Source organism: Grampus griseus (assembly GCF_964374135.1).
Source record: "Grampus griseus genome assembly, chromosome: 18".
Taxonomy (NCBI): Eukaryota; Metazoa; Chordata; class Mammalia; order Artiodactyla; family Delphinidae; genus Grampus; species Grampus griseus.
Window position 1 is genome coordinate 76289203 of NC_139012.1, and position 16988 is coordinate 76306190.

The 16988-nt window shown below is 40.8% G+C and overlaps 1 long non-coding RNA gene across 1 annotated transcript in view; it reads right to left on the reverse strand.

Annotated features, from left to right (window-relative positions):
* Positions 1-4761: 4761 nt before the first annotated feature.
* LOC309836025 overlaps positions 4762-16988 on the reverse strand; it is a 55225-nt gene continuing 42998 nt past the window's right edge. The window contains exon 3 of the long non-coding RNA XR_014298084.1: positions 4762-4836. This is a non-coding gene — a long non-coding RNA (uncharacterized lncRNA). The remainder of the gene's footprint in view (positions 4837-16988) is intronic.

A 16988-nucleotide genomic window follows, 5' to 3' on the forward strand; every position in this document is an offset into this window, starting at 1 on the left:
AGGCTAACAACCACCCAGCTTGTAGCATACCCCTTCCCCCTCTACACACACACTGCTCGGGATCATTATTTGTTTTACAGAAGCAAGACATCAAACACATTTTCTTCATCTTATTTTTCTCATTAAACAATACACCACGGGAAGTCCCCAAGTACCCTGGGTTTGACCCCGAAGCAGCCTTTTTCGTGCTCACATAATATTTCACAGTGTGGATGGATCATAGTTTTTCAATCATCACCTATGGACAGGCATTCATGTTATTTCTAGTTCTTCACTGCCACAAACATCATGTAATAAACACCTAGAACACATTGTAACATCTATCCTTTATCTTTTATTTCTATGCGAAAGGTTCCCAAAAGCAGGTCTGTGAGGGCAAAAAAATCCATGTATTTTAAACTTTAGAGGATGCTCCTTGCTGCTTTCAGAAAAGGTTCCCATTGTTTATCTCTCCCTTCAGAAAGGACAGCAATCTTCTCCCTGCTTCCCTGTCAGCAATGCTTGTTATATTCTATTTAATACTCTCCAGCTTGAAAAATTAGTATCAACCTAAGTTTTGACTCTTACTTTGAAAAAATGTTCATTTCCCTGGACCACCAACTTTAGCGCTAAGTTCCCTGACTTATTTGTCCAGTTCTCTGTCAGTATCACATTGACGTGGTTATGGTAGCTTTATAGTATAGTCAGATGTTCAGATAAGTCTACCTTTCTGATTGGTCTTTTTTGAACATGCTTTGCATATTTATTCTTAGATGCCTGTTAATTCCATTCATACCTTACTATCATTTTACGCAATTCCCTTCTCCCCCCACCCCCGAAACAATCATCCGCTGGGATTCTATATGGAATCACATAAATTTATATACTAATTTTGGAAGGGTTGATACTAAGTTTTTTATGATACTAAGTCTTCCCATACAAGGAAATAGTATGACTTTCCATTTGGTTAAATCTTGTTGCATATACTTAGGTAAGATTTGGGGTGTTTTTCATGGAAGTACTATAAAAATTGTTCCTATGAAATGTATAATTCTAATTGCTATTTTGAAAGGAATTACTATTCTCCTTGCATTTCTAAGCGCTCATTGTTAGAATTAAAAAAAAAAAAGCTAGTGATTGCCAGGACGGAAAACAACTATGGGTTTTTATATATTTATTATGAATCTGGCCACCTTATCAAATTTTCTTATAATCCTAGTATTTCTTTACTGGTATGTTTTGGGTTTTTTAGATGTACAGTCATATATGAACATATTTAACATGGTCATTTTTGGTGCATATATTTGTATAAGCACAGAAATATTTCACTTTTTCCTAGTATTTGTAATAGTTATTTAATTTTCTTGGTAGTTGCTGAAAATTCCAAAACAATGCTGAATTATAGAGTGATGGCAGGAATCCCTGACTAATTTCTTATTTAAAATGAAATCATTTTAGCATTTTACCATTTATGGCAATATGCTGCTGGTTTTTTTAATAAACAGCCTGCCTTATAGTTAATTGACTTATTTCTTTCCTATATTATTTAGGGTCCTTATTTTGGAACGGGCAGCTGAATTGACTCAAAGACTTTTGCACCATCTACGGATGGGATCACATTTTTCTTTTTTTGGCTGATACAGTGATACTTAGAAACATTTAAAAGTTTTGAGCCTCCTGTATTCCTGAAATAAATCCTTTGTCAAATATTTTATTCTTTTGATTCATCGTTGAATTCTATTTGCTGATACCTTATTTACAATTTTTATATTTATGTTTATAAGTAAGACTGGCTCAGTTTTCTTCAAATTCTGCTGGCTTGAAAATTAAGGAGGAGATATTTTCTGAAACAGTGCTCAAAAGAGTTATCTCTTCACTAAAAAGTGGATAACATGTAGCTAACATCCATCTGATCATGGTAGCTTTTGTCACTGGTAGCCTCTTTAGTCTCATTCTGCTCATAACCTAAAATGATGTAGAAATTGGACTATGGCTATAATGAGCATCTAATAGGATGGCATTGATTCACGACCTTGGGAGATGGAGGAGTTTCAATGCTATGTAATCTGCTCTGAGAATGAGACTGAGAAACGATGCCTTTCTACTTTAGCTGGCTTGGGGAATCAAACATGAAGCGTTAAGTACCGAAAAGGAAAAAAGCAATACTGCTTGCAGAAAATGGCAACAGATATAAGTGATTCACTTTGTTATAAAGCAGAAACTAACACACCATTGTAAAGCAATTCTACTCTAATAAAGATGTTAAAAAAAAAAAGAAAATGGCAAGGGAGACTCCAGCCCAGAAGAGGGGTCAGTAGCAATGTCTCAGATGTCACAAACTGCGGAGGGACCTGGAGTGGAAGCAAAGGCTAAACAGAGGAGTAACCACAAAATTGGAATACGGGGTAGTAGGGCTTAGACAGTAGTATTGTATCCATGTTACACTGTATGATTTTGATCATTATACTGTGGTTATGGAAGAGAATGGTCCAGCTATGCACTAAAGGATGAACAGTATGGGCATTACGTCTTAACTGACTCCCAGCTGGCTCAGAAATATACGTGTTGGAGTGTATGTGCACACGAGCCTACGTAAGCACATGTGTGCGTGTCTTTAGAGAGACGCATGTGGTAGGCAAAATGCCAATAATTGATGAGTCTGGGTATACCGTTCTCTGTACTCTTTCTTGCAACTCTTCTCTAAGTTTCTATTTATTTCAAACAAAAGTTACCAAGACAATTGTTATGGGGGCAGACTTCCAAGTCCTCAAAAGCTTTGGTCCTTCCAGTGATTGACTGTGGAGGCCAATGACCCTCTGACCCCACTGGATCTGACTGTCCCAACTCTGCCACCGCTCCCTGGTGACCGTCTGCCACACTGGTACCGTGGACCCGTGGTCACAGGGCCATTTCACTTGGGAATTCACTTCTCTGCTGCCGTATCGTCCCTCATCTGGAGGATACAAAGGGGATAAAACATATCCCCAACCCTAGGGATCAGAGGTCATCGTGGGTCTTAAACTTTAATGTGGGTAACCACTGCTAGAAAGTTTTATTTAAATTTTTGTTTTGCTTCTCAGTACCTCTGAGAAACTCTTCGTTAAGTTAGGATGATGTTTGGGAAATCTGCATCTTCAGAGAAATCCTGGTGCTTCTCCTGCAAGTGGTCTGGGGACCATATCTTGACCACCATCATCCTATAGCCTATGGGCATCTGATGTGTAATAGCCACTCCATACGAGTTTGTTGGATGAATCTGAACTGCCCAAGACTGCAGGGTGCTAAGGAAAGAACCTAGCACTCCTGCCTGAGCATGAGAAGAGGGCTAAGATCCATTTATTGTGTAACCAGTGACATGTATTTCAGTCCTTAGCACTAAACATAGCCTCCTAGGTCCCAGCCTTCTAGTTACAAGTACGTATGTGGGCCTGGGTTGGCCACTCCCAACACTAAATCACTACGGAGCAGTCAGTATATTTCCCCCTAAACGGTCACATAACTTTAACCTACTCAAGACACTTTTAAGTCCTGCAAAGTTAACCATCTGTCCAAGGGGAGGCCCTGGAGCCCCTTTCCATGTGGTAGGGGGTCAGAGTAGCTTTTCAAGCATAGGTGATACGCGGCCATCAATTCAGCCCTGCTCTCGTCACCTGTCAGTTTTGTCTTTGGGGGCATAATTATTAGCAACAAATGTACTAGTGTACTTTGCAGTGAGTAACACACTTACCATCTTCGGAATGCTGCCTAAACCCAAGATCTGAACATGGTTCAGCGGCATCTTAGTCTACACGTGTGACCCTCTGAACCCATCGAGCTCTACAGGGCTGAAGCAGCGTGTTGTATGCAGCATGTTATACATAACACCTAGCACAGCAGCTACTAAAAAAGGGTGTGTGGGGGGGGGAGGAGTCTGAGAATGGATGATTTGAATAGCCAGCCACGAATGTATATACAAATTGTAAATACTTACAGCACCACGATTTATCTCATTGTATGTCTGGTAACTTCCATCTATGTCTACCTATGATGGCTGCTTCAGTGTATAAACTCCCCCAGGGCAGAGAATGTCAGAGTTAGGGTCCAAAGCAGTGGTGAAAGTGCAACTCCAGAAATGTGGCGTACTCGGGTCTCTACAGCACCAAGCTATACCCCTTGCCAGTAAAAAAGACTGAGTAGCTACACAGTCATCTTAGTCTATAGTTTATATTTATGTCTAGCTTTTGAATTCATTACAGTCGAGTAATGAAAACAGAGCTCTAAAATCATGAAAAATACCAAATAAGCTGATTACCATTCACCATGGGAGCTGGAAGTCAGAATTCATTATTTTAGCACTAACTGTGGGAGGAAACATTCTTCCACAAGGACAGATACACTTTTAAGAAGGACAAAAAGGACACCAGGTTACACGTTGTATATTCGCATAGGTTTAAGAATTCAGAAATAAAATCATGGAGTGGAATGAGTTTAGACGTAGCTCAGAAATTTTTTTCTTGAGCTAAAAACATGGAAATGTTGCCCGGGCATTTAGTCAGGAGGTAACAAGGGTCTATGTTCAAGATATATGGGTTAATAATTTCATGGGGTTATTCACGAATGATCTGCTATGATTGAAACCATGTGTGGAGAGTTTGGGCTTCTGCAGGATGTGGGGCAGCAACAAAGGCCCTAAAGATGTATTTGTGCTGCCTGCCATGGAGGCAGATGAGGGACTTAGATACACTTCCCAGACACAAACAGTTTAGTTCTGCACGCCATCAGAGAGAAGTGGAGAATGCTTACCACGTTGTACAAGCCAATGCACCAACGTTCAAATAAAATCTGCCCAGAAAATCCATTAACGAAGGCGAACCAAAGCTGAAAGAGAAAAAAGTTCATGAAGTTTTGTATCAATATGGACCTAAATGCTTCCATTCACCGAAGGCGTGGTGGGGAATGTGGACCACCAGCTGGACACAGCTGCTGCGAGATAAAGCACCAGAGGATTGCAGCCGCGGCTCTTTCACAAAATACAGATTCCCAGTATCACAAACACCAATATTTTAACGAAAATTTAAGGCGTACATCGACTTTAAGAGGTAGCACGTACATATTTACAGAAAAGCAGTTCATGTTTAATTTACATCTAATATGTTTTGTGTCCACACTTTCTCAATACTGGAAGGGTCTCAACTTCATGTTCTTTCTCCTATAAAGTTGACTCGATAAATATGATTTATCTTTGTAGGACTTTCAAATAGATAAAAATAAATAAAAAACCACAGAAACTCCTCTGTTGGTCATGTGTGTTCTTAGCTCATAAAATACTGACCCTCCTTAATCAAATGTCCACCACCTCAGCAAAGGGCAACATGCTCAAATCATCTTTTGGAGTAACATGGGATGTATAAATAAATTAAGTACAGATTATATCTTCAAGTAGACCATAATTCTAATTGATTAGGCAAGACTGACATAAAAACAACTGCAGAGCAAAGTGCCAGGGACATGAACGACAAAAAAAAAAATTATTGGGACTTCCCTGGTGGTGCAGTGGTTAAGAATCTGCTGTCAATGCAGGGGGACACGGCTTCGAGCCCTGGTCCGGGAAGATCCCACATGCCGCGGAGCAACTAAGCCCGTGCGCCACAACTACCGAGCCCGTGTGCCACAGCTACTGAAGCCCGCGCGCCTAGAGCCTGTGCTCCGCAACAAGAGAAGCCAACACAATGAGAAGCCCGCGCACCGCAACTAGAGAAAGCCCGTGTGCAGCAACGAAGACCCAACACAGCCAAAACTAAAAAAATAAAATAAATACATTTATAAAAGAAAAAAAATTATCTTAGAGAAGGAACCATTACCAGGTATAATTAGGAGAAGATATGGAGGTGGTGAGAGTGAAGCGGAAGATGGGCGAGCCATAAGGAGGCTGAATGGAAACCTGATTTAGAAAAAAGTAAATACAGAAATACGGGATACAAAACGCCGCTGTCTAAAATTCAGCTGCATTTATATGATACAGCAGGATCCCGGTGATGTGGGGTAGTCTTTAATGTACCCCATGCTAATCACAGAATCCACCTTAGTGGTGTAATAGCATGACAGACTGAATCCATTACTACAGTGGAAGGACTCTGGCAACACAGAACAGCCACCCCATAATCATCTGGGTTGAGATTAACTCTGCTACTGACATTTTACTAAGTCAGATTTTTCTAAGTCAGTTTCTTGGCTCCCCCAGACTAAGTTTCCTGAGCCAGGAATTGTTCCCAGATTTGCACAACTGTACCCAGTAGGATGCGCGGTACAAACAGGGACTCACTCACCATGTCCCAGTGGGATCGAACGAAATACCTCAATTCAACCGCCAGATAGAGTTTTCTTAGCACAGCTTTTCATCATCTCACTCCCTCATTCAAAGGACTACCAGGGATCCCTCCGAAATCTAGGATAAGCTTGCTGACCTTCAAAAACCCTTCCTCACTCCTATGTACTCTTCATGTCAACTACCTCCCCAGAGGTCCCCATGAGGCCTGGCTATTCTCAGTGAAGAAATACTGGTGGAGAACTAAGAATCAGAAGTTTGTGCTCTGTTCTGCACTCAGAATGCTGTTACCACACCTCTTCAAATATTAGCCATCCCCCAAACAACAATTTTATTTGCACGGCCTCCCTATCACATGAGGTCTCGGCAATCAGTACTCCAACCAAACTTTTAGTGCAATGACAGTCCAGGTCCACACCTGATTCAAGCATACTGACAAAGTGCTTCAAGGGTCTTAATCTAATTTTCCCAAGATTGTGTTATACTTTTCTATTCAAACAATACAGAGAACATTGATAAATATCTACTGAACACAACTATTTTATTGCTTAATTCAGTTAATGTAGTGCCTTTTGCTGAAGGTAGAGTAGTACTATTTTTACTGTCCTCCCCTCCCTAATATCAACAGAAAGCAGGAAAACAATTGAAAATAGAGAAGTTATTTTCAAGGAAATTATGCGATAGCCTTAATTAAAACTACAAATGACATAGAATAGAGGCTGAAAAATATGATGAAGTAGGATCAAATCAAGGGAGGATGTCAATAAAAGACAAAACCTTCCGAGGGAAAAGGTTTCCAACAAAGAGGTGGAACCACCCCAGAAAGAGCTGAATCAGCGCTTATTCAGAGGGTGAGATACAGAGGTAGGTATGCGTCATGGCTGAGGTCCCTGGTCCAATTCAACACAGCAGGCAAACCGCAGTTCAAGGGCAATGCGCACACAGATGCCTTTTCCCCCCAGAGGTGACTGAGGAGAATGGCAGGGCACAGGACCGAGCAAAGAGCGCAATCAACTCAGCTGATACCAATCGAGGCAAAGTGAAAAGAAAGAAATGCAACTTCACCTAACAGGAAACCTGTGATGCACAGAGATTCCCTGTGAGGCATGCAGGTCTCCGACTCACCTGAGGAGAAGAAATGGTGGCGAGGGAGGTGGTCATTACTACAGAGTGACAGGTGACCAGTGCGGAAGAGACAGACACTGATGAGAAAGCGTTCTGAAAAAACTGTGAAGCCCCCTCCCCTAGACATCATCAAAAAATAACAAAGAAAAAATACAAACAGAAGAATGTGACATACAAATAAATGATAATAATATGAAACAATCTCCACAGAAAGAACCAGGTCAAAGCACAGAAAAATATTTTGAATGCTCCTGACGAGGCGAAAAGAGCTGAAGAATATGTGGTCTTTCACTGAAACAAGAGCTAAAATGAGATGTGTAAGATATCAAAAAAGGAAACAGATAAGGAAAGGTCGATGTGACAGATTAAGGCCATGGAAATAAAACCCAGAATGGACACTGCTGAAAGCAGTCAGGGTAGGGTAGGGCAGGCTCGAGAAAACTGAGCAATGAACAAAAGTTAACATTGAATTTAAGAGAAACTGACTGCTTTCCAAAGATAACAACAACAACAAAAACCCCAAAAGGTGTACCTTAAAAAAAACACACAAAGGAGAGGGCTTCCCTGGTGGCACAGTGGTTGGGAGTCCGCCTGCCAATGCAGGGGACACGGGTTCGAGCCCTGGTCCGGGAGGACCCCACACGCCACAGAGCAGCTAAGCCCATGCGCCACAGCTGCTGAGCCCGCACTCTGGAGTCCGTGAGCCACAACTACTGAGCTCGCGCACCTAGAGACAGTGCTCTGCAATGGGGGAGGCCATGACAGTGAGAGGATCCCGCTCGCTGCAACTAGAGAAAGCCCGCACGCAGCAGCGAAGACCCAACGCAACCAAAAATAAATAAATAAAATAAATTTATTTTTAAAAAGGTATAAAAAAAAAGCATGGAAACAAATGTTCGAAGATATAATAGAAGAAAAATTCCTGAAATATTCTAAAACCTTAATCAGCCAATAAATAGAGAAGACACCTGTTGTCTCCAGGAAACAAAACAAAGGCCACCAAAAGATCAACAACCACACAAACCCTGATACATGAATTAATGAGTTTTAAAATTTTATAGGATCAGTTTTTTAATATATTCAGGCAGAAAAAGCAATTAGCCTACGAGGGGAAAAGTCAAGTTTGGCTTCATGTTTCTCGGGCACAGTAGACAACACCAGAAGTCAGCAGTGGATGTTCACAAGTCCTTAGGGAAATAAAGCATGACGAGAATTTCAGCAAAAGGTAGAAACCAAGGAAACATCAAGAGTTGAAAACATAACATGAAATATGATGACAGAAGTAATACCAAATATGTGTTATATTAATAATACATTTAAAAATGCTGAATGGATAAAAATATAAACCCCCAAATATATGCTAAGTACAAGAGCAATGTGAAAAAGAAACACTATTCGAATAAGATTGAATTCATGACCCTAACTTACAAAGCCCTACAGTGGACAAGGCCCTCGCCTGCCATTCTGAGGCCACTGCCTTTCCTCATGGAGCTGCAGTGGCCCTCCACTGCTTCCCTGCAAGCACCAAGTATGGAACCAGCTTCTTTATCTTGTACCCAAATGTGAGGCAATTATGTCAACAGCACTGGGTTAATAAACCACCTTTATCTCACTCTGTTGAAATACCCTTTAACATATAATAAATTACCATTCTGTATAGGAAAAGTTATACCTGTAGAGTATTGTGGTCTCACTCCATATACTCAAACTAATCACAGATGGCTTGAACACTTAACCATAAAAAACTAACTCAAAGCATTAGGAAAAAACAGGAAAATAAAGTTATTTTTTGTATGTGAAACTGACTCTCTGTATGACAAACTCAGAAATCAAACAAAAAGAGGAATAAATTTGAAACAATTCATTTCTATAGCAAAAAATATTAATAAAGTTGAAAGAAGATGAATAAACAGTACACATATATTTGTAACGTCTGTGAAGATCTAATTTCCTTACTATATAAAGAGTTCCTACAAATAAGAAAGAAAATGCCAACAAGCTGTTAGGAAAACAGGGAAAGAATATACAGGCAGTGTGATCACAGGACACAAAACCACTTATAAATATAGGAAATCTCACTTTTTATGAAACACACACACAAAGGGATATCATTTTTTTTTTTTTTGCGGTACGCGGGCCTCTCACTGCTGTGGCCTCTCCCGTTGCGGAGCACAGGCTCCGGACGCGCAGGCCCAGCGACCATGGCTCACAGGCCCAGCCACTCTGCAGCATGTGGGATCTTCCCGGACCGGGGCACAAACCCACGTCCCCTGCATCGGCAGGCGGACCCCCAACCACTGCACCACCAGGGAAGCCCGGGATATCATTTTTCACCCAACAAATGGGCAAAGATTTAAAAGTTTGATAACCAGAGAAATCAGCTACCCTTATACCCAAATGGTAATATAGCATTGTCCACAAATATGTTTAATATATTTTTCCTTTGACCCAGCAATTCCAACTTTTAGGAACATACTCTATATCCTATAGCTATAATCACATAGTATTCAACATAAAAATACAAGGATGTTACCATGGCATTATCTGGAAGGATAAGAAATTAGAACCTGCACGGATATCGGTAGCTAGTTAAATGGATATAATTCATCCACAGCGATGAAATACTATGTAGACATTAAAAAGAGCAATATAGGTGTGTGACATGGTAATACAGAACTCTCACTGATATATTATTACATGAAAAATACCAAGGTATATGTTGAGTAGTCATGATTATGCAGAGCAGGTGTATACACTCTCATACGCATGGCGACTTTCCGGAAGACCCATGAGAAACTGTTCATTATCTTGAGGGAGCAGAAGTGTTCTCTAGGTGGTAGTAATGGAGACTCACTCATACCTCTCGTACTATTTTGAACTTTTTAAACACGTTCATGTTTTATTTAGATAACTGTTGCGAGCAGTTATTCTCAACTAGGGTTGATTTTGCCTTTGAGACACTTGACAACGTCTGGAAACTGTTTTGAGGGCGCTGTTGGCAACCAGAGGGTAGAGGCCAAAGATTCTGCTAAATACCTTACAATGCCCAGGCGAGTTCCCTACAGCAAAGAATTATTTGGTCCAAGATGTCAAGGGTGCCACTACTGAGAAACCCTGGATGAAAGAAATAGGTTCATTAGGTCAACCTGATAAAACTTCGAAATAATGTTGTAACGTGTTTGTTATAAGCAAAATAACGCCACGGGACAGACTGCAGGGAGCCATGATTAAATCTGTGTGTAGCGGGTGAGGATTCAGAAATCTTCGCTTCTTTTCGAGTAATTACTCTCTGGCCTGACGCCTCATGCACAGAACCACAGGCCTGACTCTTCAGAGGCCGTGGTAGCAATGCATGTGAATGCAGACCTTGACAAAATTAGATCCCTAAACCAGAAATAGATCTTGATAAATTATTAATGAGAAATCAGTTTAAAGACTGAGAGTGAATTTCATATAACTATGACATTCTAGTTGTTGAAAATACACAGTAAGGGGAAAAGATCCTAAGAAATCAAGCTTCTCTTTCTCAGCATTAACCTTTGCTCTGAGCAATCCTAACCATGTCACAATTTTCAATCTTTACTTCAGACTAACACCCTTGATTAGCTGAATGTTGAGATATTTCCTCTGAGCAGCCAGTGTTCTGATCCTGTCCAAGTTGGCACTGGGTGGACCACATGTTTCTTCAAAGATTTTTGATATGTTTGTCCTCATTTTTATCAGTTGCAGGTGCTGCGGCTTTTTGAAAAGTATAAGGCAGCTAATTTTCAACATTTCCAATTCAATTTCAACCTTCATTCAAATAATCCATCATTAGGTGATCAGACCTGTGTATTTCATTGGAGAGATTTATTTGGGAGAGAAAAAATTAAAACCTAAAGAAACAAGACAAACAGAATTCATCTTCTCATTTCAAAATCCATGAGCTGGTTTTCTCTTACACTGTAAAGACTCAAACTTGATTTTATTTTGGCAAGATTTCCCTAGGTGAAATGGAAAAAGTAGGAGAACACACTGTATTTTAAAATATTTATGGAAACGTACCGAGTCTTTACTTTATTTATTCACAGGACAGGTACACGATGGCTCCCCGACACACTATAAAATCAGACTTTCACAGTGGTTAGTCATATACAAATGTTGATTAATCTACAAAAAAGAAAGCATTGCGCCGTTCATAAACATCAATGTCATTTTTGGAGGACCACGGTTTCAAGCTGCGTGCCCAAGCACACAGTCCGCGATCCACACAGACTGCCCGCCCCCTCTGCTGTGCGGTTACTCGGACCACGGCTTCTACAGACACTAAATCTTACTCTTCTGGATTAAGGGGGCAAAGATTCCCCTGCTTTCACTCTGTTAACTAGGAATGCTATTAAATGGATACAGTCAAAGCAGAGAGCCAGGTTCTGCCCGGACGGCCTCAGACTTGTGAGCTGGGAGGAATACTGGCCAGTAGTGATGGTTTGCCAAGCTCCTGGGGTTTCTCCTGCTCAAATGTAGCGCTGTTATGAGCAAACTGACCCAAACTTATTAAATGGCTTTTCCTTCTTGGAAAAAGATTCTTTTTTGCTTTAACTGCTGCCCTACTGCCAAAAATGCAGTAACCGTCCTGGCTAATTGCACAGACTCCTGTCTAGGGGTCCCAGCCCCCACTGTACCACATTGGCAGCTGGACCTGCTGCCACTCAGATTCTCAGCTCCCAGCCACATACTTGGATGATTGCTTCATCCGGGAATGGGGGGAGCTGTTCCTCAATTTACTCGGCTCTTCCAAGACCCACGGTAGAGGACTGAAGTGGAAAAGTACCCTACAGAGAGTAATTAAATAAATTAGCCATTCGGTTTCTCACTAAAGTGGCAGCAACATCATGATCTAGTGATATGCAGTCAGGTCTGAGCTGATTAAAGATATCTGTTTGAAAGTCAAAGGGCTACAGTCTTTTTGGAATTCGGTCTGGCAGTATGCATTAGGATAAAAAAGAAGCATACACTTCATCTAGAAATTCTATGTTTAGAAGTTCATTTCTCATAAATAAAATCACCTGTATATAAAAACAGATCTTGTTTTGCAGTACTGTTAACAGTGGGAAACAAAACAAAACAAAAAGCATAGGGGGAAACCCCTTAAAGTTCTTCATTAGGGGATAAATGCAGCAATCCTGTCTTTTAAAATGTAAAATCTATATGTATGTAAATGAAGGAATGTACGCCAAAGAAACAGTATGAGATTGACAAAAGAAAAGGCAAAATGACTAGGTAAGTCATTAGGTAGGTAGACAGCAAATTAAGGGAGAAAAATCAGGATGCTATTATAGGGTAAGGATTATCAGAAATTAAAAAATAATAACAGCACAAAAATAACAGTAGTAGCAAGATAGCCTAGGAACTTCCCCTCCAGTATCTTTTTTTTTTTTTTTTTTTTTGCGGTACGTGGGCCTCTCCCTGCCGTGGCCTCTCCTGTTGCGGAGCACAGGCTCAGTGGCCATGGCTCACGGGCCCAGCCGCTCCGCGGCATGTGGAATCCTCCCGGACCCGGGCACGAACCCGTGTCCCCTGCATCAGCAGGCAGACTCTCAACCACTGCGCCACCAGGGAAGCCCCCCTCCAGTATCTTTTGCCCCATAAATATGGGATTGAGTGGCCAGAGTTAAATGAAGACTGTGGTAATAAACAGGCTGGGTTCGTCTCTGAAATCTTTGGAGAGTTTTTTCTTTATGGGTCAGTCCTGGACAGGCCCAATGCTAGCAGCAAACACCACATACTTACAAAACTTCTAAGGATTTTTTCAAGGCAAACCAACACAAGAAAGAAAGTTAGAGTAACGGGTACAGAATCCATTTCTTGTAAAACCACAACAAAAATGCCACATGTTTACGTATTTTCATGAATGCAAAGAAAAGCATGGAAGCTACTGACTACTAGTGCAGAAATAAAGGCAGCTGAGAGGAAGTTACTTTTCCTTTATACACTGCTACCATACAACAAAGAAGCACTCCTTTCAAGAATCATGTAGAGGAGAAGGCCTTGTTACTCTGTCACTTCACCGTGTTCATTTCTCTCCGGTACTTTCTGTTGCCTTGTTACCTGTATACCCCACCATTTGTGAGATGCGTGCAGCCAGAGAGTATATCAATTCCATTCACTGAATTGCTACGTGATCAGGGCAGCTTCCTTAATCCCCGCCCCCCCCCCCAAGCTTCATGTTTAAAAACTTTTTATTTTATATTGGAGTATAGCTGATTTACGATGTTGTGTGAGTTTCCGGTGAATGGCAAAGTGATTCAGTTATACATATACGTGTATCTATTCTTTTTTAGATATTTTTCCCATATAGGTTATTACACAGTATTGACTAGAGTTCCCTGTGCTATAGAGTAGGTCCTTGCTGATTATCTATTTTATAGAGAGTACTGTTAATCCCAAACTTCTAATTTATTCCTCCCCACACCTTTCCCAAACTTCCATTTTTAATGAACGAATGGAAAGAAAACCACACACTACAGAACCGTCATTGTTGTTTTTGATGATGATGATAAAAGCTAATGTGTATTTAATGCCTACTCTGCACAGAATCTTCGAGCAGAACCTTCTAAATGGAGTACAGTATCTCATTTAAAGCTCCTAGCAACCCTAACAAATAGGCATGGTCTGCATTTCACAAATGAGGAAATCAGGGCACAGAGACAAAGATATTGTGGCTGCTACCAAATAGGTGTTTGACAGACTGTTATAGTTAGTAACAGTAGACCCTACCTAACAAATCAGTGACTTTTGAAAAAAAAAAAAGTTAAGGCGATTCAGAATCAAATCAATATTTAAGGCAACTAACCATGCTGTTGACAGTTTAAGATTGTGACAGGAACAAAATACTTCACAACTATAAGCACGTCAGCAGTTCAAAAACACTTATTAACAAACTGATCTCATTCTTACGCCTCTAATGCCATGGAAGGAAGCTAAGGCTCCTTTTCAGATTAAGATATAAATTCCTTTGAAAAACACACCACATAACAAAATGCAATCACTCTGGTTTTAAAAACATTTCCCTGCAATATTTTAAGCTGAAATCTCACAGTCCTTCGCTAAATATGGTTGAAATCGACCCAGCAGACAAAAGTAAGCCTCTCACCTTTCATTATCCAGATTTTTTGAATAAAAAAACACCAATTCATACTAACATGACCATCTAAGTTATGTTTAAAGGGATTAGAATGTCAAAAGCATAAGAGAGGAATATCACATGCAAATAAATATAGCATATGATGCGCACGTAGAAATTTTCTTGCTTCAGTTGAAACATTTTCTTTTCCATTAAAATCCCAAACAATGTAAGACGTTGAATCTTACAGCTCAAGAGTCCCACAAGTTAGTAAAGGGAAATCTCGTAAACACTTTCAATGTTTCCTTAATTTTTCAGGGCTACCAAATGACATGCTTATCCTGCGGACCATCAGGTAAATACAGAATCGTGTTTCCTTCCCATAAAAGATCATAATATCGACCAGATGGAGTACGCACGATTAAATCGATTTTTAATACGGAATTCTTGGCACAATAGAATGTAATTGCTCCAAATTGTGTCAAGGACTACTTACATTTCTTAATAGTTCAAGGCTCAGACTCTCAGCCCGAATCCCGTGCTCCAGTGTTAGGAGACCAAATCGCCCTGGAGGCTAGTAATGAAATAATGAAGCTTTCATCTGGGAGCCCTGGTTAGGATCTGTTCTCGTCCATTAATGACACAGTTGTTTCCAACCTCCTGGTGTTGGAACAGTGGCAGGGGGTTTATTACAGGAGAGGTAGCAGAAATATGTATAAGATCATTCCGTTTATGGATAGGACCTATGGCAAATATCTGAGAACGTGTGTTTTATAACCAATAAAGGAATGCTCTTAACATATGGATGGTAAGATTTAATGCCTGGCTCCAAAGACCAGGGATGTAAGAAGGCAAGACTTCTGATACCGTCTCTCCATCCCCTTCAGCCACTTGATGCCTGCAACCTGGGCGAGGTGTGACATTTCTTTTCCTTATTTATTTGTTCTGGAAAGTGGGGGAAAAGGTCTGTCTACTCTCTCAGAGAAGGATTAGAAAAATCATATGTATTTTTAAAAGTTCAGTTATCGAACTGTTTACTAAGACCCTGCTTCAAATTATGCTGTGCTACGTGCAGCAGTCACAAAGGTGAAGCAGACACCGTCCTTGCCCTTAAAGACCTCACTGTGGTTGAGGACAAGTTTGGGATGAATCAGTAGTATGCGAAAGTTGTTTTGGAAATGGATTCTGTCTATAGGACTCACCACAGCTTTCCCCAAGGTGGTAGGTACTTGCTGGGTCTGGAAGTGTCAGATTCCATCATCAGCTCATGGGGGCAGAGGACTATTAAAGGCAGAGGAAAGACTTGTATGTAATCATAGCAGCTGTGAATTTCCAGGTGGCCAGAACAAGGATAATGAAGTGAGAGGAGAGGGCTGGCTTCAGACTCTGAAGGACACTGGACAGCTGTTCTTCAAGGTTGCGAACAGCGCTGCATGCATTGCCCTAGAGAAATGTGAAAACTGTGTGTCTACATATCTGAAAAGACTCGCTCAGTATAGCTTTACTTATTTTATTGTGGTAAAATGTACGTAACATTTACCATTTGAACCGTTTTTAAGGGTACAGTTCAGTGGCATTAAGTACACTGACACTGTTGTAAAATCATCATGACCGCATCTCCAGAACTTGTTCATCGCTCCGAGCTGAAAGGGTTCCCATAACCAGCAACTGCTCGTTTGTTCCTCCCACGAGTCCCTGGTAACCACTGTTCTGCTTTCCGTCTCTCTGAATTTAACTATTCCAGTTACTTCATATGAATGGAATCAGGCAATATTTGTCCTTTTGTGTCTGCCTTATGCCTCTTAGCATAATGTTTTCAAGGTTTATCCATGGGGTAGCAATTAGCAGAATTTCAGTCCTTTTGAAGCCTGAATAGTATTTCAGTGTATGCACAGACCACGTTTTGCTTATCTATTCAATCGCCGATGGACACTTGGGTTGCTTCCACCTTCTGGATACTGTGAATAATGCTCCTGTGAACACGGATGTCCAAGTAACTGTTCAAGTCCTTGGTTTTGATTCTTTGGGGCATATGACCAGAATGGAATTGCTGGACTATACGGTAATGCTACGTGTTCAACTTTTAAAGGAATTTCCACACTGTCTTCCACAGTGGCCGCACCACTTTACTTTCCCACTAGCAAGGCACAAAGGTTCCGATTTCTCTATCTTCTCACCAACACTTGTTACTTTCTGTGTCTTTTTTTTAAAAAAAAAAGTAGCCATCTTAATGAGTGTGAATTGGTATTTCACTGTGGTTTTGGTTTGCATTTCCCTAATGGTTAGTAACCAACGACCACAACCAGAGGTGAAGCTTGGAGGTGAGAGGGCGGAAGACGAGTTTGTTTTGGGGGCGTGTGAAATGGGCAGTACCTGGGGGCTCTCCAGGGAGAAATTCACAGTGCAGGGCTGATGCTCAGGGGAGAAGCTATATAGGGAGAATGTTTGTGATATCAGTAAATAGATAGTAATCACATC